The sequence below is a fragment of the Pan troglodytes genome, chromosome 17, assembly GCF_028858775.2.
Source record: "Pan troglodytes isolate AG18354 chromosome 17, NHGRI_mPanTro3-v2.0_pri, whole genome shotgun sequence".
Lineage (NCBI taxonomy): Eukaryota > Metazoa > Chordata > Mammalia > Primates > Hominidae > Pan > Pan troglodytes.
The window spans coordinates 14635945-14660865 of NC_072415.2; positions in this window are offsets into that span (position 1 = coordinate 14635945).

Sequence of the window (24921 nt, forward strand, 5' to 3'; positions counted from 1 at the left end):
AAACTCTGTGAGCTGAACGCACATATCACAATGCAGTTTCTGAGAATGATTCTGTCTAGTTTTTATATGAAGATATTTGCTTTTCAACCATTGGCCTCAAGTCGCTTGAAATCTTCCATTGCAAATTCCACAAAAAGAGAGTTTCAAATCTGCTCTGTCCAAAGAAAGGTTGAACTCTGTGAGTTGAATACACACAACACAGAGTAGTTACTGGGAATTCTTCTGTCTAGCATTACATGAAGAAATCCCGTTTCCAACGAAGGCCTCCAAGAGGTCCAAATATCCACTTGCAGACTTTACAAACAGAGTGTTTCCAAACTGCTCTATGAAAAGAAAGGTTAAACTCTGTGAGCTGAACGCACACATCACAAAGCAGTTTCTGAGAATGATTCTGTCTAGTTTTTATACGAAGATATTTCCTTTTCTACCAACGGCCTCAAATCGCTTGAAATCTCCACATGCAAATTCCACAAAAAGAGTGTTTCAAATCTACTCTCTCTAAAGGATGATTCAACTCTGTGAGTTGAATACACACAACACAAAGAATTTACAGAGAATTCTTCTGTCTAGCATTATATGAAGAAATCCCGTTTCCAACGAAGGCCTCAAAGAGGTCCAAATATCCACTTGCAGACTTTACAAACAGAGTGTTTCCCAACTGTTCTATGAAAAGAAAGGTTAAACTCTGTGAGCTGAATGCACACATCACAAAGTAGTTTCTGAGAATGATTCTGTCTGGTTTTTATACGAAGATATTTCCTTTTCTACCATGGGCCTCAAATCTCTTGAAAAATCCAATTGCAAATTCCACAAAAAGAGTGTTTCAAATCTACACTGTCTAAAGGATGGTTTAATTCTGTGAGTTGAATACACACAACACAAAGAATTTACAGAGAATTCTTCTGTCTAGCATTCTATGAAGAAATCCCGTTTCCAAAGAAGGCCTCAAAGAGGTCCAAATATCCACTTGCAGACTTTACAAACAGAGTGTTTCCAAACTGTTCTATGAAAAGAAAGGTTAAACTCTGTGAGGTGAACGCACATATCACAAAGCAGTTTCTGAGAATGATTCTGTCTAGTTTTTATATGAAGATATTTCCTTTTCTACCATTGGCCTCAAATCGCTTGAAATCTTCAATTGCAAATTCTACAAAAAGAGTGTTTCAAATCTACTCTGTCTAAAGGATGATTCAACTCTGTGAGTTGAATACACACAACACAAAGAATTTACAGAGAATTCTTCTGTCTAGCATTATATGAAGAAATCCCGTTTCCAACGAAGGCCTCAAAGAGGTCCAAATATCCACTTGCAGACTTTACAAACAGAGTGTTTCCAAACTGTTCTATGAAAAGAAAGGTTAAACTCTGTGAGGTGAACGCACACATCACAAAGCAGTTTCTGAGAATGATTCTGTCTAGTTTTTATACGAAGATGTTTTCTTTTCCACCATTGGCCTCAAATCGCCTGAAATCTCCAGTTGCAAATTCCACAAAAAGAGAGTTTCAAATCTGCTCTGTCCAAAGAAAGGTTCAACTCTGTGAGTTGAATACACACAACACAGAGAAGTTACTGGGAATTCTTCTGTCTAGCATTACATGAAGAAATCCCGTTTCCAACGAAGGCCTCAAAGAGGTCCAAATATCCACCTGCAGACTTTACAAAGAGAGTGTTTCCAAACTGCTCTATGAAAAGAAAGCTTAAACTCTGTGAGCTGAACGCACATATCACAATGTAGTTTCTGAGAATGATTCTGTCTAGTTTTTATACGAAGATATTTCCTTTTCTACCAATGGCCTCAAATCGCTTGAAATCTCCAGTTGCAAATTCCACAAAAAGAGAGTTTCAAATCTGCTCTGTCCAAAGGAAGGTTCAACTCTGTGAGTTGAATACACACAACACAAAGAAGTTACTGGGATTTCTTCTGTCTAGCATTATATTAAGAAATCCCGTTTCCAACGAAGGCCTCAAAGAGGTCCAAATATCCACTTGCAGACTTCACAAACAGAGTGTTTCCAAACTGCTCTATGAAAAGAAAGGTTAAACTCTGTGAGCTGAACGCACATATCACAATGCAGTTTCTGAGAATGATTCTGTCTAGTTTTAATATGAAGATATTTGCTTTTCTACCAATGGCCTCAAATCGCTTGAAATCTCCAATTGCAAATTCCACAAAAAGAGTGTTTCAAATCTACACTGTCTAAAGGATGGTTTAATTCTGTGAGGTGAATACACACAACACAGAGTAGTTACTGGGAATTCTTCTGTCTAGCATTACATGAAGAAATCCCGTTTCCAACGAAGGCCTCAAAGAGGTCCAAATATCCACTTGCAGACTTTACAAAGAGAGTGTTTCCAAACTGCTCTATGAAAAGAAAGGTTAAACTCTGTGAGCTGAACGCACATATCACAATGTAGTTTCTGAGAATGATTCTGTCTAGTTTTTATACGAAGATATTTCCTTTTCTAACAACGGCCTCAAATCGCTTGAAATCTCCACATGCAAGTTCCACAAAAAGAGTGTTTCAAATCTACTCTCTCTAAAGGATGATTCAACTCTGTGAGTTGAATACACACAACACAAAGAATTTACAGAGAATTCTTCTGTCTAGCATTATATGAAGAAATCCCGTTTCCAACGAAGGCCTCAAAGAGGTCCAAATATCCACTTGCAGACTTTACAAACAGAGTGTTTCCCAACTGTTCTATGAAAAGAAAGGTTAAACTCTGTGAGCTGAATGCACAGATCACAAAGCAGTTTCAGAGAATGATTCTGTCTAGTTTTTATATGAAGATATTCCCTTTTCTACCATTGGCCTCAAATCGCTTGAAATCTTCAATTGCAAATTCTACAAAAAGAGTGTTTCAAATCTACTCTGTCTAAAGGATGATTCAACTCTGTGAGTTGAATACACACAACACAAAGAATTTACAGAGAATTCTTCTGTCTAGCATTATATGAAGAAATCCCGTTTCCAACGAAGGCCTCAAAGAGGTCCAAATATCCACTTGCAGACTTTACAAACAGGGTGTTTCCAAACTGTTCTATGAAAAGAAAGGTTAAACTCTGTGAGGTGAACGCACATATCACAAAGCAGTTTCTGAGAATGATTCTGTCTAGTTTTTATACGAAGATATTTTCTTTTCCACCATTGGCCTCAAATCGCCTGAAATCTCCAGTTGCAAATTCCACAAAAAGAGAGTTTCAAATCTGCTCTGTCCAAAGAAAGGTTCAATTCTGTGAGTTGAATACACACAACACAGAGAAGTTACTGGGAATTCTTCTGTCTAGCATTACATGAAGAAATCCCGTTTCCAACGAAGCCCTCAAAGAGGTCCAAATATCCACTTGCAGACTTTACAAACAGAGTGTTTCCAAACTGTTCTATGAAAAGAAAGGTTAAACTCTGTGAGGTGAACGCACATATCACAATGGAGTTTCTGAGAATGATTCTGTCTAGTTTTTATACGAAGATGTTTTCTTTTCCACCATTGGCCTCAAATCGCCTGAAATCTCCAGTTGCAAATTCCACAAAAAGAGAGTTTCAAATCTGCTCTGTCCAAAGAAAGGTTCAACTCTGTGAGTTGAATACACACAACACAGAGTAGTTACTGGGAATTCTTCTGTCTAGCATTACATGAAGAAATCCCGTTTCCAACGAAGGCCTCAAAGAGGTCCAAATATCCACTTGCAGTCTTTACAAACAGAGTGTTTCCAAACTGCTCTATGAAAAGAAAGGTTAAACTCTGTGAGCTGAACGCACATATCACAATGTAGTTTCTGAGAATGATTCTGTCTAGTTTTTATACGAAGATATTTCCTTTTCTACCAACGGCCTCAGATCGCTTGAAATCTCCACATGCAAATTCCACAAAAAGAGTGTTTCAAATCTACTCTCTCTAAAGGATGATTCAACTCTGTGAGTTGAATACACACAACACAAAGAATTTACAGAGAATTCTTCTGTCTAGCATTATATGAAGAAATCCCGTTTCCAACGAAGGCCTCAAAGAGGTCCAAATATCCACTTGCAGACTTTACAAACAGAGTGTTTCCCAACTGTTCTATGAAAAGAAAGGTTAAACTCTGTGAGCTGAATGCACACATCACAAAGTAGTTTCTGAGAATGATTCTGTCTGGTTTTTATACGAAGATATTTCCTTTTCTACCATGGGCGTCAAATCTCTTGAAATCTCCAATTGCAAATTCCACAAAAAGAGTGTTTCAAATCTACACTGTCTAAAGTATGGTTTAATTCTGTGAGTTGAATACACACAACACAAAGAATTTACAGAGAATTCTTCTGTCTAGCATTCTATGAAGAAATCCCGTTTCCAACGAAGGCCTCAAAGAGGTCCAAATATCCACTTGCAGACTTTACAAACAGAGTGTTTCCAAACTGCTCTATGAAAACAAAGGATAAACTCTGTGAGCTGAATGCACACATCACAAAGCAGTTTCAGAGAATGATTCTGTCCAGTTTTTATATGAAGATATTTCCTTTTCTACCATTGGCCTCAAATCGCTTGAAATCTTCAATTGCAAATTCTACAAAAAGAGTGTTTCAAATCTACTCTGTCTAAAGGATGATTCAACTCTGTGAGTTGAATACACACAACACAAAGATTTTACAGAGAATTCTTCTGTCTAGCATTATATGAAGAAATCCCGTTTCCAACGAAGGCCTCAAAGAGGTCCAAATATCCACTTGCAGACTTTACAAACAGAGTGTTTCCAAACTGTTCTATGAAAAGAAAGGTTAAACTCTGTGAGCTGAATGCACACATCACAAAGTAGTTTCTGAGAATGATTCTGTCTGGTTTTGATACGAAGATATTTCCTTTTCTACCATGGGCCTCAAATCGCTTGAAATCTCCAATTGCAAATTCCACAAAAAGAGTGTTTCAAATCTACACTGTCTAAAGGATGGTTTAATTCTGTGAGTTGAATACACACAACACAAAGAATTTACAGAGAATTCTTCTGTCTAGCATTCTACGAAGAAATCCCGTTTCCAACGAAGGCCTCAAAGAGGTCCAAATATCCACTTGCAGAATTTACAAACAGAGTGTTTCCAAACTGCTCTATGAAAACAAAGGATTAACTCTGTGAGCTGAATGCACACATCACAAAGCAGTTTCTGAGAATGATTCTGTCTAGTTTTTATATGAAGATATTTCCTTTTCTACCATTGGCCTCAAATCGCTTGAAATCTTCAATTGCAAATTCTACAAAAAGAGTGTTTCAAATCTACTCTGTCTAAAGGATGATTCAACTCTGTGAGTTGAATACACACAACACAAAGAATTTACAGAGAATTCTTCTGTCTAGCATTCTATGAAGAAATCCCGTTTCCAACGAAGGCCTCAAAGAGGTCCAAATATCCACTTGCAGACTTTACAAACAGAGTGTTTCCAAACTGTTCTATGAAAAGAAAGGTTAAACTCTGTGAGGTGAACGCACACATCACAAAGCAGTTTCTGAGAATGATTCTGTCTAGTTTTTATACGAAGATGTTTTCTTTTCCACCATTGGCCTCAAATCGCCTGAAATCTCCAGTTGCAAATTCCACAAAAAGAGAGTTTCAAATCTGCTCTGTCCAAAGAAAGGTTCAACTCTGTGAGTTGAATACACCCAACACAGAGAAGTTACTGGGAATTCTTCTGTCTAGCATTACATGAAGAAATCCCGTTTCCAACGAAGGCCTCAAAGATGTCCAAATATCCACTTGCAGACTTTACAAAGAGAGTGTTTCCAAACTGCTCTATGAAAAGAAAGCTTAAACTCTGTGAGCTGAACGCACATATCACAATGTAGTTTCTGAGAATGATTCTGTCTAGTTTTTATACGAAGATATTTCCTTTTCTACCAATGGCCTCAAATCGCTTGAAATCTCCAGTTGCAAATTCCACAAAAAGAGAGTTTCAAATCTGCTCTGTCCAAAGGGAGGTTCAACTCTGTGAGTTGAATACACACAACACAAAGAAGTTACTCTGATTTCTTCTGTCTAGCATTATATGAAGAAATCCCGTTTCCAACGAAGGCCTCAAAGAGGTCCAAATATCCACTTGCAGACTTCACAAACAGAGTGTTTCCAAACTGCTCTATGCAAAGAAAGGTTAAACTCTGTGAGCTGAACGCACATATCACAATGCAGTTTCTGAGAATGATTCTGTCTAGTTTTTATATGAAGATATTTGCTTTTCTACCAATGGCCTCAAATCGCTTGAAATCTCCAATTGCAAATTCCACAAAAAGAGTGTTTCAAATCTACACTGTCTAAAGGATGGTTTAATTCTGTGAGGTGAATACGCACAACACAAAGAAGTTACTGAGAATTCTTCTGTCTAGCATTCTATGAAGAAATCCCGTTTCCAACGAAGGACTCAAAGAGGTCCAAATATCCACTTGCAGACTTTTCAAACAGAGTGTTTCCAAACTGTTCTATGAAAACAAAGGATAAACTCTGTGAGCTGAATGCACACATCACAAAGCAGTTTCTGAGAATGATTCTGTCTAGTTTTTATATGAAGATATTTCCTTTTCTACCATTGGCCTCAAATCGCTTGAAATCTTCAATTGCAAATTCCACAAAAAGAGAGTTTCAAATCTGCTCTGTCCAAAGAAAGGTTCAACTCTGTGAGTTGAATACACACAACACAGAGAAGTTACTGGGAATTCTTCTGTCTAGCATTACATGAAGAAATCCCGTTTCCAACGAAGGCCTCAAAGAGGTCCAAATATCCACTTGCAGACTTTACAAAGAGAGTGTTTCCAAACTGCTCTATGAAAAGAAAGGTTAAACTCTGTGAGCTGAACGCACATATCACAATGTAGTTTCTGAGAATGATTCTGTCTAGTTTTTATACGAAGATATTTCCTTTTCTAACAACGGCCTCAAATCGCATGAAATCTCCACATGCAAATTCCACAAAAAGAGTGTTTCAAATCTACTCTCTCTAAAGGATGATTCAACTCTGTGAGTTGAATACACACAACACAAAGAATTTACAGAGAATTCTTCTGTCTAGCATTATATGAAGAAATCCCGTTTCCAACGAAGGCCTCAGAGAGGTCCAAATATCCACTTGCAGACTTTACAAACAGAGTGTTTCCCAACTGTTCTATGAAAAGAAAGGTTAAACTCTGTGAGCTGAATGCACACATCACAAAGCAGTTTCTGAGAATGATTCTGTCTAGTTTTTATATGAAGATATTTCCTTTTCTACCATTGGCCTCAAATCGCTTGAAATCTTCAATTGCAAATTCTACAAAAAGAGTGTTTCAAATCTACTCTGTCTAAAGGATGATTCAACTCTGTGAGTTGAATACACACAACACAAAGAATTTACAGAGAATTCTTCTGTCTAGCATTCTATGAAGAAATCCCGTTTCCAACGAAGGCCTCAAAGAGGTCCAAATATCCACTTGCAGACTTTACAAACAGAGTGTTTCCAAACTGTTCTATGAAAAGAAAGGTTAAACTCTGTGAGGTGAACGCACACATCACAAAGCAGTTTCTGAGAATGATTCTGTCTAGTTTTTATACGAAGATGTTTTCTTTTCCACCATTGGCCTCAAATCGCCTGAAATCTCCAGTTGCAAATTCCACAAAAAGAGAGTTTCAAATCTGCTCTGTCCAAAGAAAGGTTCAACTCTGTGAGTTGAATACACACAACACAGAGAAGTTACTGGGAATTCTTCTGTCTAGCATTACATGAAGAAATCCCGTTTCCAACGAAGGCCTCAAAGAGGTCCAAATATCCACTTGCAGACTTTACAAAGGGAGTGTTTCCAAACTGCTCTATGAAAAGAAAGGTTAAACTCTGTGAGCTGAACGCACATATCACAATGTAGTTTCTGAGAATGATTCTGCCTAGTTTTTATACGAAGATATTTCCTTTTCTACCAATGGCCTCAAATCGCTTGAAATCTCCAGTTGCAAATTCCACAAAAAGAGAGTTTCAAATCTGCTCTGTCCAAAGGAAGGTTCAACTCTGTGAGTTGAATACACACAACACAAAGAAGTTACTGGGAATTCTTCTGTCTAGCATTCTATGAAGAAATCCCATTTCCAACGAAGGCCTCAAAGAGGTCCAAATATCCACTTGCAGACTTTACAAACAGAGTGTTTCCAAACTGCTCTATGAAAAGAAAGGTTAAACTCTGTGAGCTGAACGCACATATCGCAATGCAGTTTCGGAGAATGATTCTGTCTAGTTTTTATATGAAGATATTTGCTTTTCTACCATTGGCCTCAAGTCGCTTGAAATCTTCAATTGCAAATTCCACAAAAAGAGAGTTTCAAATCTGCTCTGTCCAAAGAAAGGTTGAACTCTGTGAGTTGAATACACACAACACAGAGTAGTTACTGGGAATTCTTCTGTCTAGCATTACATGAAGAAATCCCGTTTCCAACGAAGGCCTCAAAGAGGTCCAAATATCCACTTGCAGACTTTACAAAGAGAGTGTTTCCAAACTGCTCTATGAAAAGAAAGGTTAAACTCTGTGAGCTGAACGCACATATCACAATGTAGTTTCTGAGAATGATTCTGTCTAGTTTTTATACGAAGATATTTCCTTTTCTACAAACGGCCTCAAATCGCTTGAAATCTCCACATGCAAATTCCACAAAAAGAGTGTTTCAAATCTACTCTCTCTAAAGGTTGATTCAACTCTGTGAGTTGAATACCCACAACACAAAGAATTTACAGAGAATTCTTCTGTCTAGCATTATATGAAGAAATCCCGTTTCCAACGAAGGCCTCAAAGAGGTCCAAATATCCACTTGCAGACTTTACAAACAGAGTGTTTCCCAACTGTTCTATGAAAAGAAAGGTTAAACTCTGTGAGCTGAATGCACACATCACAAAGTAGTTTCTGAGAATGATTCTGTCTGGTTTTTATACGAAGATATTTCCTTTTCTACCATGGGCCTCAAATCTCTTGAAATCTCCAATTGCAAATTCCACAAAAAGAGTGTTTCAAATCTACACTGTCTAAAGGATGGTTTAATTCTGTGAGTTGAATACACACAACACAAAGAATTTACAGAGAATTCTTCTGTCTAGCATTCTATGAAGAAATCCCGTTTCCAACGAAGGCCTCAAACAGGTCCAAATATCCACTTGCAGGCTTTACAAACAGAGTGTTTCCAAACTGCTCTATGAAAACAAAGGATAAACTCTGTGAGCTGAATGCACACGTCAAAAAGCAGTTTCAGAGAATGATGCTGTCTAGTTTTTATATGAAGATATTTCCTTTTCTACCATTGGCCTCAAATCGCTTGAAATCTTCAATTGCAATTTCTACAAAAAGAGTGTTTAAAATCTACTCTGTCTAAAGGATGATTCAACTCTGTGAGTTGAATACACACAACACAAAGAATTTACAGAGAATTCTTCTGTTTAGCATTATATGAAGAAATCCCGTTTCCAACGAAGGCCTCAAGGAGGTCCAAATATCCACTTGCAGACTTTACAAACAGAGTGTTTCCAAACTGTTCTATGAAAAGAAAGGTTAAACTCTGTGAGCTGAACGCACACATCACAAAGCAGTTTCTGAGAATGATTCTGTCTAGTTTTTGTACGAAGATGTTTTCTTTTCCACCATTGGCCTCAAATCGCCTGAAATCTCCAGTTGCAAATTCCACAAAAAGAGAGTTTCAAATCTGCTCTGTCCAAAGGAAGGTTCAACTCTGTGAGTTGAATACACACAACACAAAGAAGTTACTGGGAATTCTTCTGTCTAGCATTATATGAAGAAATCCCGTTTCCAACGAAGGCCTCAAAGAGGTCCAAATATCCACTTGCAGACTTTACAAACAGAGTGTTTCCCAACTGTTCTATGAAAAGAAAGGTTAAACTCTGTGAGCTGAATGCACACATCACAAAGTAGTTTCTGATAATGATTCTGTCTGGTTTTTATACGAAGATATTTCCTTTTCTACCATGGGCCTCAAATCGCTTGAAATCTCCAATTGCAAATTCCACAAAAAGAGTGTTTCAAATCTACACTGTCTAAAGGATGGTTTAATTCTGTGAGTTGAATACACACAACACAAAGAATTTACAGAGAATTCTTCTGTCTAGCATTCTATGAAGAAATCCCGTTTCCAAAGAAGGCCTCAAAGAGGTCCAAATATCCACTTGCAGACTTTACAAACAGAGTGTTTCCAAACTGTTCTATGAAAAGAAAGGTTAAACTCTGTGAGGTGAACGCACACATCACAAAGCAGTTTCTGCGAATGATTCTGTCTAGTTTTTATACGAAGATGTTTTCTTTTCCACCATTGGCCTCAAATCGCCTGAAATCTCCAGTTGCAAATTCCACAAAAAGAGAGTTTCAAATCTGTTCTGTCCAAAGAAAGGTTCAACTCTGTGAGTTGAATACACACAACACAGAGAAGTTACTGGGAATTCTTCTGTCTAGCATTACATGAAGAAATCCCGTTTCCAACGAAGGCCTCAAAGAGGTCCAAATATCCACTTGCAGACTTTACAAACAGAGTGTTTCCAAACTGTTCTATGAAAAGAAAGGTTAAACTCTGTGAGCTGAATGCACACATCACAAAGTAGTTTCTGAGAATGATTCTGTCTGGTTTTGATACGAAGATATTTCCTTTTCTACCAATGGCCTCAAATCGCTTGAAATCTCCAATTGCAAATTCCACAAAAAGAGTGTTTCAAATCTACACTGTCTAAAGGATGGTTTAATTCTGTGAGTTGAATACACACAACACAAAGAATTTACAGAGAATTCTTCTGTCTAGCATTCTACGAAGAAATCCCGTTTCCAACGAAGGCCTCAAAGAGGTCCAAATATCCACTTGCAGAATTTACAAACAGAGTGTTTCCAAACTGCTCTATGAAAACAAAGGATTAACTCTGTGAGCTGAATGCACACATCACAAAGCAGTTTCTGAGAATGATTCTGTCTAGTTTTTATATGAAGATATTTCCTTTTCTACCATTGGCCTCAAATCGCTTGAAATCTTCAATTGCAAATTCTACAAAAAGAGTGTTTCAAATCTACTCTGTCTAAAGGATGATTCAACTCTGTGAGTTGAATACACACAACACAAAGAATTTACAGAGAATTCTTCTGTCTAGCATTCTATGAAGAAATCCCGTTTCCAACGAAGGCCTCAAAGAGGTCCAAATATCCACTTGCAGACTTTACAAACAGAGTGTTTCCAAACTGTTCTATGAAAAGAAAGGTTAAACTCTGTGAGGTGAACGCACACATCACAAAGCAGTTTCTGAGAATGATTCTGTCTAGTTTTTATACGAAGATGTTTTCTTTTCCACCATTGGCCTCAAATCGCCTGAAATCTCCAGTTGCAAATTCCACAAAAAGAGAGTTTCAAATCTGCTCTGTCCAAAGAAAGGTTCAACTCTGTGAGTTGAATACACCCAACACAGAGAAGTTACTGGGAATTCTTCTGTCTAGCATTACATGAAGAAATCCCGTTTCCAACGAAGGCCTCAAAGATGTCCAAATATCCACTTGCAGACTTTACAAAGAGAGTGTTTCCAAACTGCTCTATGAAAAGAAAGCTTAAACTCTGTGAGCTGAACGCACATATCACAATGTAGTTTCTGAGAATGATTCTGTCTAGTTTTTATACGAAGATATTTCCTTTTCTACCAATGGCCTCAAATCGCTTGAAATCTCCAGTTGCAAATTCCACAAAAAGAGAGTTTCAAATCTGCTCTGTCCAAAGGGAGGTTCAACTCTGTGAGTTGAATACACACAACACAAAGAAGTTACTCTGATTTCTTCTGTCTAGCATTATATGAAGAAATCCCGTTTCCAACGAAGGCCTCAAAGAGGTCCAAATATCCACTTGCAGACTTCACAAACAGAGTGTTTCCAAACTGCTCTATGCAAAGAAAGGTTAAACTCTGTGAGCTGAACGCACATATCACAATGCAGTTTCTGAGAATGATTCTGTCTAGTTTTTATATGAAGATATTTGCTTTTCTACCAATGGCCTCAAATCGCTTGAAATCTCCAATTGCAAATTCCACAAAAAGAGTGTTTCAAATCTACACTGTCTAAAGGATGGTTTAATTCTGTGAGGTGAATACGCACAACACAAAGAAGTTACTGAGAATTCTTCTGTCTAGCATTCTATGAAGAAATCCCGTTTCCAACGAAGGACTCAAAGAGGTCCAAATATCCACTTGCAGACTTTACAAACAGAGTGTTTCCAAACTGCTCTATGAAAAGAAAGGTTAAACTCTGTGAGCTGAACGCACATATCACAATGCAGTTTCTGAGAATGATTCTGTCTAGTTTTTATATGAAGATATTTGCTTTTCTACCATTGGCCTCAAGTCGCTTGAAATCTTCAATTGCAAATTCCACAAAAAGAGAGTTTCAAATCCGCTCTGTCCAAAGAAAGGTTGAACTCTGTGAGTTGAATACACACAACACAGAGTAGTTACTGGGAATTCTTCTGTCTAGCATTACATGAAGAAATCCCGTTTCCAACGAAGGCCTCAAAGAGGTCCAAATATCCACTTGCAGACTTTACAAAGAGAGTGTTTCCAAACTGCTCTATGAAAAGAAAGGTTAAACTCTGTGAGCTGAACGCACATATCACAATGTAGTTTCTGAGAATGATTCTGTCTAGTTTTTATACGAAGATATTTCCTTTTCTACAAACGGCCTCAAATCGCTTGAATTCTCCACATGCAAATTCCACAAAAAGAGTGTTTCAAATCTACTCTCTCTAAAGGTTGATTCAACTCTGTGAGTTGAATACACACAACACAAAGAATTTACAGAGAATTCTTCTGTCTAGCATTATATGAAGAAATCCCGTTTCCAACGAAGGCCTCAAAGAGGTCCAAATATCCACTTGCAGACTTTACAAACAGAGTGTTTCCCAACTGTTCTATGAAAAGAAAGGTTAAACTCTGTGAGCTGAATGCACACATCACAAAGTAGTTTCTGAGAATGATTCTGTCTGGTTTTTATACGAAGATATTTCCTTTTCTACCATGGGCCTGAAATCTCTTGAAATCTCCAATTGCAAATTCCACAAAAAGAGTGTTTCAAATCTACACTGTCTAAAGGATGGTTTAATTCTGTGAGTTGAATACACACAACACAAAGAATTTACAGAGAATTCTTCTGTCTAGCATTCTATGAAGAAATCCCGTTTCCAACGAAGGCCTCAAACAGGTCCAAATATCCACTTGCAGGCTTTACAAACAGAGTGTTTCCAAACTGCTCTATGAAAACAAAGGATAAACTCTGTGAGCTGAATGCACACGTCAAAAAGCAGTTTCAGAGAATGATGCTGTCTAGTTTTTATATGAAGATATTTCCTTTTCTACCATTGGCCTCAAATCGCTTGAAATCTTCAATTGCAATTTCTACAAAAAGAGTGTTTAAAATCTACTCTGTCTAAAGGATGATTCAACTCTGTGAGTTGAATACACACAACACAAAGAATTTACAGAGAATTCTTCTGTTTAGCATTATATGAAGAAATCCCGTTTCCAACGAAGGCCTCAAGGAGGTCCAAATATCCACTTGCAGACTTTACAAACAGAGTGTTTCCAAACTGTTCTATGAAAAGAAAGGTTAAACTCTGTGAGCTGAACGCACACATCACAAAGCAGTTTCTGAGAATGATTCTGTCTAGTTTTTGTACGAAGATGTTTTCTTTTCCACCATTGGCCTCAAATCGCCTGAAATCTCCAGTTGCAAATTCCACAAAAAGAGAGTTTCAAATCTGCTCTGTCCAAAGGAAGGTTCAACTCTGTGAGTTGAATACACACAACACAAAGAAGTTACTGGGAATTCTTCTGTCTAGCATTCTATGAAGAAATCCCGTTTCCAACGAAGGCCTCAAAGAGGTCCAAATATCCACTTGCAGACTTTACAAACAGAGTGTTTCCCAACTGTTCTATGAAAAGAAAGGTTAAACTCTGTGAGCTGAATGCACACATCACAAAGTAGTTTCTGAGAATGATTCTGTCTGGTTTTTATACGAAGATATTTCCCTTTCTACCATGGGCCTCAAATCGCTTGAAATCTCCAATTGCAAATTCCACAAAAAGAGTGTTTCAAATCTACACTGTCTAAAGGATGGTTTAATTCTGTGAGTTGAATACACACAACACAAAGAATTTACAGAGAATTCTTCTGTCTAGCATTCTATGAAGAAATCCCGTTTCCAAAGAAGGCCTCAAAGAGGTCCAAATATCCACTTGCAGACTTTACAAACAGAGTGTTTCCAAACTGTTCTATGAAAAGAAAGGTTAAACTCTGTGAGGTGAACGCACACATCACAAAGCAGTTTCTGCGAATGATTCTGTCTAGTTTTTATACGAAGATGTTTTCTTTTCCACCATTGGCCTCAAATCGCCTGAAATCTCCAGTTGCAAATTCCACAAAAAGAGAGTTTCAAATCTGCTCTGTCCAAAGAAAGGTTCAACTCTGTGAGTTGAATACACACAACACAGAGAAGTTACTGGGAATTCTTCTGTCTAGCATTACATGAAGAAATCCCGTTTCCAACGAAGGCCTCAAAGAGGTCCAAATATCCACTTGCAGACTTTACAAACAGAGTGTTTCCAAACTGTTCTATGAAAAGAAAGGTTAAACTCTGTGAGCTGAATGCACACATCACAAAGTAGTTTCTGAGAATGATTCTGTCTGGTTTTGATACGAAGATATTTCCTTTTCTACCATGGGCCTCAAATCGCTTGAAATCTCCAATTGCAAATTCCACAAAAAGAGTGTTTCAAATCTACACTGTCTAAAGGATGGTTTAATTCTGTGAGTTGAATACACACAACACAAAGAATTTACAGAGAATTCTTCTGTCTAGCATTCTACGAAGAAATCCCGTTTCCAACGAAGGCCTCAAAGAGGTCCAAATATCCACTTGCAGAATTTACAAACAGAGTGTTTCCAAACTGCTCTATGAAAACAAAGGATTAACTCTGTGAGCTGAATGCACACATCACAAAGCAGTTTCTGAGAATGATTCTGTCTAGTTTTTATATGAAGATATTTCCTTTTCTACCATTGGCCTCAAATCGCTTGAAATCTTCAATTGCAATTTCTACAAAAAGAGTGTTTAAAATCTACTCTGTCTAAAGGATGATTCAACTCTGTGAGTTGAATACACACAACACAAAGAATTTACAGAGAATTCTTCTGTTTAGCATTATATGAAGAAATCCCGTTTCCAACGAAGGCCTCAAGGAGGTCCAAATATCCACTTGCAGACTTTACAAACAGAGTGTTTCCAAACTGTTCTATGAAAAGAAAGGTTAAACTCTGTGAGCTGAACGCACACATCACAAAGCAGTTTCTGAGAATGATTCTGTCTAGTTTTTGTACGAAGATGTTTTCTTTTCCACCATTGGCCTCAAATCGCCTGAAATCTCCAGTTGCAAATTCCACAAAAAGAGAGTTTCAAATCTGCTCTGTCCAAAGGAAGGTTCAACTCTGTGAGTTGAATACACACAACACAAAGAAGTTACTGGGAATTCTTCTGTCTAGCATTATATGAAGAAATCCCGTTTCCAACGAAGGCCTCAAAGAGGTCCAAATATCCACTTGCAGACTTTACAAACAGAGTGTTTCCCAACTGTTCTATGAAAAGAAAGGTTAAACTCTGTGAGCTGAATGCACACATCACAAAGTAGTTTCTGATAATGATTCTGTCTGGTTTTTATACGAAGATATTTCCTTTTCTACCATGGGCCTCAAATCGCTTGAAATCTCCAATTGCAAATTCCACAAAAAGAGTGTTTCAAATCTACACTGTCTAAAGGATGGTTTAATTCTGTGAGTTGAATACACACAACACAAAGAATTTACAGAGAATTCTTCTGTCTAGCATTCTATGAAGAAATCCCGTTTCCAAAGAAGGCCTCAAAGAGGTCCAAATATCCACTTGCAGACTTTACAAACAGAGTGTTTCCAAACTGTTCTATGAAAAGAAAGGTTAAACTCTGTGAGGTGAACGCACACATCACAAAGCAGTTTCTGCGAATGATTCTGTCTAGTTTTTATACGAAGATGTTTTCTTTTCCACCATTGGCCTCAAATCGCCTGAAATCTCCAGTTGCAAATTCCACAAAAAGAGAGTTTCAAATCTGTTCTGTCCAAAGAAAGGTTCAACTCTGTGAGTTGAATACACACAACACAGAGAAGTTACTGGGAATTCTTCTGTCTAGCATTACATGAAGAAATCCCGTTTCCAACGAAGGCCTCAAAGAGGTCCAAATATCCACTTGCAGACTTTACAAACAGAGTGTTTCCAAACTGTTCTATGAAAAGAAAGGTTAAACTCTGTGAGCTGAATGCACACATCACAAAGTAGTTTCTGAGAATGATTCTGTCTGGTTTTGATACGAAGATATTTCCTTTTCTACCAATGGCCTCAAATCGCTTGAAATCTCCAATTGCAAATTCCACAAAAAGAGTGTTTCAAATCTACACTGTCTAAAGGATGGTTTAATTCTGTGAGTTGAATACACACAACACAAAGAATTTACAGAGAATTCTTCTGTCTAGCATTCTACGAAGAAATCCCGTTTCCAACGAAGGCCTCAAAGAGGTCCAAATATCCACTTGCAGAATTTACAAACAGAGTGTTTCCAAACTGCTCTATGAAAACAAAGGATTAACTCTGTGAGCTGAATGCACACATCACAAAGCAGTTTCTGAGAATGATTCTGTCTAGTTTTTATATGAAGATATTTCCTTTTCTACCATTGGCCTCAAATCGCTTGAAATCTTCAATTGCAAATTCTACAAAAAGAGTGTTTCAAATCTACTCTGTCTAAAGGATGATTCAACTCTGTGAGTTGAATACACACAACACAAAGAATTTACAGAGAATTCTTCTGTCTAGCATTCTATGAAGAAATCCCGTTTCCAACGAAGGCCTCAAAGAGGTCCAAATATCCACTTGCAGACTTTACAAACAGAGTGTTTCCAAACTGTTCTATGAAAAGAAAGGTTAAACTCTGTGAGGTGAACGCACACATCACAAAGCAGTTTCTGAGAATGATTCTGTCTAGTTTTTATACGAAGATGTTTTCTTTTCCACCATTGGCCTCAAATCGCCTGAAATCTCCAGTTGCAAATTCCACAAAAAGAGAGTTTCAAATCTGCTCTGTCCAAAGAAAGGTTCAACTCTGTGAGTTGAATACACCCAACACAGAGAAGTTACTGGGAATTCTTCTGTCTAGCATTACATGAAGAAATCCCGTTTCCAACGAAGGCCTCAAAGATGTCCAAATATCCACTTGCAGACTTTACAAAGAGAGTGTTTCCAAACTGCTCTATGAAAAGAAAGCTTAAACTCTGTGAGCTGAACGCACATATCACAATGTAGTTTCTGAGAATGATTCTGTCTAGTTTTTATACGAAGATATTTCCTTTTCTACCAATGGCCTCAAATCGCTTGAAATCTCCAGTTGCAAATTCCACAAAAAGAGAGTTTCAAATCTGCTCTGTCCAAAGGGAGGTTCAACTCTGTGAGTTGAATACACACAACACAAAGAAGTTACTCTGATTTCTTCTGTCTAGCATTATATGAAGAAATCCCGTTTCCAACGAAGGCCTCAAAGAGGTCCAAATATCCACTTGCAGACTTCACAAACAGAGTGTTTCCAAACTGCTCTATGCAAAGAAAGGTTAAACTCTGTGAGCTGAACGCACATATCACAATGCAGTTTCTGAGAATGATTCTGTCTAGTTTTTATATGAAGATATTTGCTTTTCTACCAATGGCCTCAAATCGCTTGAAATCTCCAATTGCAAATTCCACAAAAAGAGTGTTTCAAATCTACACTGTCTAAAGGATGGTTTAATTCTGTGAGGTGAATACGCACAACACAAAGAAGTTACTGAGAATTCTTCTGTCTAGCATTCTATGAAGAAATCCCGTTTCCAACGAAGGACTCAAAGAGGTCCAAATATCCACTTGCAGACTTTACAAACAGAGTGTTTCCAAACTGCTCTATGAAAAGAAAGGTTAAACTCTGTGAGCTGAACGCACATATCACAATGCAGTTTCTGAGAATGATTCTGTCTAGTTTTTATATGAAGATATTTGCTTTTCTACCATTGGCCTCAAGTCGCTTGAAATCTTCAATTGCAAATTCCACAAAAAGAGAGTTTCAAATCCGCTCTGTCCAAAGAAAGGTTGAACTCTGTGAGTTGAATACACACAACACAGAGTAGTTACTGGGAATTCTTCTGTCTAGCATTACATGAAGAAATCCCGTTTCCAACGAAGGCCTCAAAGAGGTCCAAATATCCACTTGCAGACTTTACAAAGAGAGTGTTTCCAAACTGCTCTATGAAAAGAAAGGTTAAACTCTGTGAGCTGAACGCACATATCACAATGTAGTTTCTGAGAATGATTCTGTCTAGTTTTTATACGAAGATATTTCCTTTTCTACAAACGGCCTCAAATCGCTTGAATTCTCCACATGCAAATTCCACAAAAAGAGTGTTTCAAATCTACTCTCTCTAAAGGTTGATTCAACTCTGTGAGTTGAATACACACAACACAAAGAATTTACAGAGAATTCTTCTGTCTAGCATTATATGAAGAAATCCCGTTTCCAACGAAGGCCTCAAAGAGGTCCAAATATCCACTTGCAGACTTTACAAACAGAGTGTTTCCCAACTGTTCTATGAAAAGAAAGGTTAAACTCTGTGAGCTGAATGCACACATCACAAAGTAGTTTCTGAGAATGATTCTGTCTGGTTTTTATACGAAGATATTTCCTTTTCTACCATGGGCCTCAAATCTCTTGAAATCTCCAATTGCAAATTCCACAAAAAGAGTGTTTCAAATCTACACTGTCTAAAGGATGGTTTAATTCTGTGAGTTGAATACACACAACACAAAGAATTTACAGAGAATTCTTCTGTCTAGCATTCTATGAAGAAATCCCGTTTCCAACGAAGGCCTCAAACAGGTCCAAATATCCACTTGCAGGCTTTACAAACAGAGTGTTTCCAAACTGCTCTATGAAAACAAAGGATAAACTCTGTGAGCTGAATGCACACGTCAAAAAGCAGTTTCAGAGAATGATGCTGTCTAGTTTTTATATGAAGATATTTCCTTTTCTACCATTGGCCTCAAATCGCTTGAAATCTTCAATTGCAATTTCTACAAAAAGAGTGTTTAAAATCTACTCTGTCTAAAGGATGATTCAACTCTGTGAGTTGAATACACACAACACAAAGAATTTACAGAGAATTCTTCTGTTTAGCATTATATGAAGAAATCCCGTTTCCAACGAAGGCCTCAAGGAGGTCCAAATATCCACTTGCAGACTTTACAAACAGAGTGTTTCCAAACTGTTCTATGAAAAGAAAGGTTAAACTCTGTGAGCTGAACGCACACATCACAAAGCAGTTTCTGAGAATGATTCTGTCTAGTTTTTGTACGAAGATGTTTTCTTTTCCACCATTGGCCTCAAATCGCCTGAAATCTCCAGTTGCAAATTCCACAAAAAGAGAGTTTCAAATCTGCTCTGTCCAAAGGAAGGTTCAACTCTGTGAGTTGAATACACACAACACAAAGAAGTTACTGGGAATTCTTCTGTCTAGCATTCTATGAAGAAATCCCGTTTCCAACGAAGGCCTCAAAGAGGTCCAAATATCCACTTGCAGACTTTACAAACAGAGTGTTTCCCAACTGTTCTATGAAAAGAAAGGTTAAACTCTGTGAGCTGAATGCACACATCACAAAGTAGTTTCTGAGAATGATTCTGTCTGGTTTTTATACGAAGATATTTCCCTTTCTACCATGGGCCTCAAATCGCTTGAAATCTCCAATTGCAAATTCCACAAAAAGAGTGTTTCAAATCTACACTGTCTAAAGGATGGTTTAATTCTGTGAGTTGAATACACACAACACAAAGAATTTACAGAGAATTCTTCTGTCTAGCATTCTATGAAGAAATCCCGTTTCCAAAGAAGGCCTCAAAGAGGTCCAAATATCCACTTGCAGACTTTACAAACAGAGTGTTTCCAAACTGTTCTATGAAAAGAAAGGTTAAACTCTGTGAGGTGAACGCACACATCACAAAGCAGTTTCTGCGAATGATTCTGTCTAGTTTTTATACGAAGATGTTTTCTTTTCCACCATTGGCCTCAAATCGCCTGAAATCTCCAGTTGCAAATTCCACAAAAAGAGAGTTTCAAATCTGCTCTGTCCAAAGAAAGGTTCAACTCTGTGAGTTGAATACACACAACACAGAGAAGTTACTGGGAATTCTTCTGTCTAGCATTACATGAAGAAATCCCGTTTCCAACGAAGGCCTCAAAGAGGTCCAAATATCCACTTGCAGACTTTACAAACAGAGTGTTTCCAAACTGTTCTATGAAAAGAAAGGTTAAACTCTGTGAGCTGAATGCACACATCACAAAGTAGTTTCTGAGAATGATTCTGTCTGGTTTTGATACGAAGATATTTCCTTTTCTACCATGGGCCTCAAATCGCTTGAAATCTCCAATTGCAAATTCCACAAAAAGAGTGTTTCAAATCTACACTGTCTAAAGGATGGTTTAATTCTGTGAGTTGAATACACACAACACAAAGAATTTACAGAGAATTCTTCTGTCTAGCATTCTACGAAGAAATCCCGTTTCCAACGAAGGCCTCAAAGAGGTCCAAATATCCACTTGCAGAATTTACAAACAGAGTGTTTCCAAACTGCTCTATGAAAACAAAGGATTAACTCTGTGAGCTGAATGCACACATCACAAAGCAGTTTCTGAGAATGATTCTGTCTAGTTTTTATATGAAGATATTTCCTTTTCTACCATTGGCCTCAAATCGCTTGAAATCTTCAATTGCAAATTCTACAAAAAGAGTGTTTCAAATCTACTCTGTCTAAAGGATGATTCAACTCTGTGAGTTGAATACACACAACACAAAGAATTTACAGAGAATTCTTCTGTCTAGCATTCTATGAAGAAATCCCGTTTCCAACGAAGGCCTCAAAGAGGTCCAAATATCCACTTGCAGACTTTACAAACAGAGTGTTTCCAAACTGTTCTATGAAAAGAAAGGTTAAACTCTGTGAGGTGAACGCACACATCACAAAGCAGTTTCTGAGAATGATTCTGTCTAGTTTTTATACGAAGATGTTTTCTTTTCCACCATTGGCCTCAAATCGCCTGAAATCTCCAGTTGCAAATTCCACAAAAAGAGAGTTTCAAATCTGCTCTGTCCAAAGAAAGGTTCAACTCTGTGAGTTGAATACACCCAACACAGAGAAGTTACTGGGAATTCTTCTGTCTAGCATTACATGAAGAAATCCCGTTTCCAACGAAGGCCTCAAAGATGTCCAAATATCCACTTGCAGACTTTACAAACAGAGTGTTTACAAACTGCTCTATGAAAAGAAAGCTTAAACTCTGTGAGCTGAACGCACATATCACAATGTAGTTTCTGAGAATGATTCTGTCTAGTTTTTATACGAAGATATTTCCTTTTCTACCAATGGCCTCAAATCGCTTGAAATCTCCAGTTGCAAATTCCACAAAAAGAGAGTTTCAAATCTGCTCTGTCCAAAGGAAGGTTCAACTCTGTGAGTTGAATACACACAACACAAAGAAGTTACTCTGATTTCTTCTGTCTAGCATTATATGAAGAAATCCCGTTTCCAACGAAGGCCTCAAAGAGGTCCAAATATCCACTTGCAGACTTCACAAACAGAGTGTTTCCAAACTGCTCTATGCAAAGAAAGGTTAAACTCTGTGAGCTGAACGCACATATCACAATGCAGTTTCTGAGAATGATTCTGTCTAGTTTTTATATGAAGATATTTGCTTTTCTACCAATGGCCTCAAATCGCTTGAAATCTCCAATTGCAAATTCCACAAAAAGAGTGTTTCAAATCTACACTGTCTAAAGGATGGTTTAATTCTGTGAGGTGAATACGCACAACACAAAGAAGTTACTGAGAATTCTTCTGTCTAGCATTCTATGAAGAAATCCCGTTTCCAACGAAGGACTCAAAGAGGTCCAAATATCCACTTGCAGACTTTTCAAACAGAGTGTTTCCAAACTGTTCTATGAAAACAAAGGATAAACTCTGTGAGCTGAATGCACACATCACAAAGCAGTTTCTGAGAATGATTCTGTCTAGTTTTTATATGAAGATATTTCCTTTTCTACCATTGGCCTCAAATCGCTTGAAATCTTCAATTGCAAATTCCACAAAAAGAGAGTTTCAAATCTGCTCTGTCCAAAGAAAGGTTCAACTCTGTGAGTTGAATACACACAACACAGAGAAGTTACTGGGAATTCTTCTGTCTAGCATTACATGAAGAAATCCCGTTTCCAACGAAGGCCTCAAAGAGGTCCAAATATCCACTTGCAGACTTTACAAAGAGAGTGTTTCCAAACTGCTCTATGAAAAGAAAGGTTAAACACTGTGAGCTGAACGCACATATCACAATGTAGTTTCTGAGAATGATTCTGTCTAGTTTTTATACGAAGATATTTCCTTTTCTAACAACGGCCTCAAATCGCTTGAAATCTCCACATGCAAATTCCACAAAAAGAGTGTTTCAAATCTACTCTCTCTAAAGGATGATTCAACTCTGTGAGTTGAATACACACAACACAAACAATTTACAGAGAATTCTTCTGTCTAGCATTATATGAAGAAATCCCGTTTCCAACGAAGGCCTCAGAGAGGTCCAAATATCCACTTGCAGACTTTACAAACAGAGTGTTTCCCAACTGTTCTATGAAAAGAAAGGTTAAACTCTGTGAGCTGAACGCACACATCACAAAGCAGTTTCTGAGAATGATTCTGTCTAGTTTTTGTACGAAGATGTTTTCTTTTCCACCATTGGCCTCAAATCGCCTGAAATCTCCAGTTGCAAATTCCACAAAAAGAGTGTTTCAAATCTACACTGTCTAAAGGATGGTTTAATTCTGTGAGGTGAATACGCACAACACAAAGAAGTTACTGAGAATTCTTCTGTCTAGCATTCTATGAAGAAATCCCGTTTCCAACGAAGGCCTCAAAGAGGTCCAAATATCCACTTGCAGACTTTACAAACAGAGTGTTTCCCAACTGTTCTATGAAAAGAAAGGTTAAACTCTGTGAGCTGAATGCACACATCACAAAGTAGTTTCTGAGAATGATTCTGTCTGGTTTTTATACGAAGATATTTCCTTTTCTACCATGGGCCTCAAATCGCTTGAAATCTCCAATTGCAAATTCCACAAAAAGAGTGTTTCAAATCTGCACTGTCTAAAGGATGGTTTAATTCTGTGAGTTGAATACACACAACACAAAGAATTTACAGAGAATTCTTCTGTCTAGCATTCTATGAAGAAATCCCGTTTCCAAAGAAGGCCTCAAAGAGGTCCAAATATCCACTTGCAGACTTTACAAACAGAGTGTTTCCAAACTGTTCTATGAAAAGAAAGGTTAAACTCTGTGAGGTGAACGCACACATCACAAAGCAGTTTCTGCGAATGATTCTGTCTAGTTTTTATACGAAGATGTTTTCTTTTCCACCATTGGCCTCAAATCGCCTGAAATCTCCAGTTGCAAATTCCACAAAAAGAGAGTTTCAAATCTGCTCTGTCCAAAGAAAGGTTCAACTCTGTGAGTTGAATACACACAACACAGAGAAGTTACTGGGAATTCTTCTGTCTAGCATTACATGAAGAAATCCCGTTTCCAACGAAGGCCTCAAAGAGGTCCAAGTATCCACTTGCAGACTTTACAAACAGAGTGTTTCCAAACTGTTCTATGAAAAGAAAGGTTAAACTCTGTGAGCTGAATGCACACATCACAAAGTAGTTTCTGAGAATGATTCTGTCTGGTTTTGATACGAAGATATTTCCTTTTCTACCAATGGCCTCAAATCGCTTGAAATCTCCAATTGCAAATTCCACAAAAAGAGTGTTTCAAATCTACACTGTCTAAAGGATGGTTTAATTCTGTGAGTTGAATACACACAACACAAAGAATTTACAGAGAATTCTTCTGTCTAGCATTCTACGAAGAAATCCCGTTTCCAACGAAGGCCTCAAAGAGGTCCAAATATCCACTTGCAGAATTTACAAACAGAGTGTTTCCAAACTGCTCTATGAAAACAAAGGATTAACTCTGTGAGCTGAATGCACACATCACAAAGCAGTTTCTGAGAATGATTCTGTCTAGTTTTTATATGAAGATATTTCCTTTTCTACCATTGGCCTCAAATCGCTTGAAATCTTCAATTGCAAATTCTACAAAAAGAGTGTTTCAAATCTACTCTGTCTAAAGGATGATTCAACTCTGTGAGTTGAATACACACAACACAAAGAATTTACAGAGAATTCTTCTGTCTAGCATTCTATGAAGAAATCCCGTTTCCAACGAAGGCCTCAAAGAGGTCCAAATATCCACTTGCAGACTTTACAAACAGAGTGTTTCCAAACTGTTCTATGAAAAGAAAGGTTAAACTCTGTGAGGTGAACGCACACATCACAAAGCAGTTTCTGAGAATGATTCTGTCTAGTTTTTATACGAAGATGTTTTCTTTTCCACCATTGGCCTCAAATCGCCTGAAATCTCCAGTTGCAAATTCCACAAAAAGAGAGTTTCAAATCTGCTCTGTCCAAAGAAAGGTTCAACTCTGTGAGTTGAATACACCCAACACAGAGAAGTTACTGGGAATTCTTCTGTCTAGCATTACATGGAGAAATCCCGTTTCCAACGAAGGCCTCAAAGATGTCCAAATATCCACTTGCAGACTTTACAAAGAGAGTGTTTCCAAACTGCTCTATGAAAAGAAAGCTTAAACTCTGTGAGCTGAACGCACATATCACAATGTAGTTTCTGAGAATGATTCTGTCTAGTTTTTATACGAAGATATTTCCTTTTCTACCAATGGCCTCAAA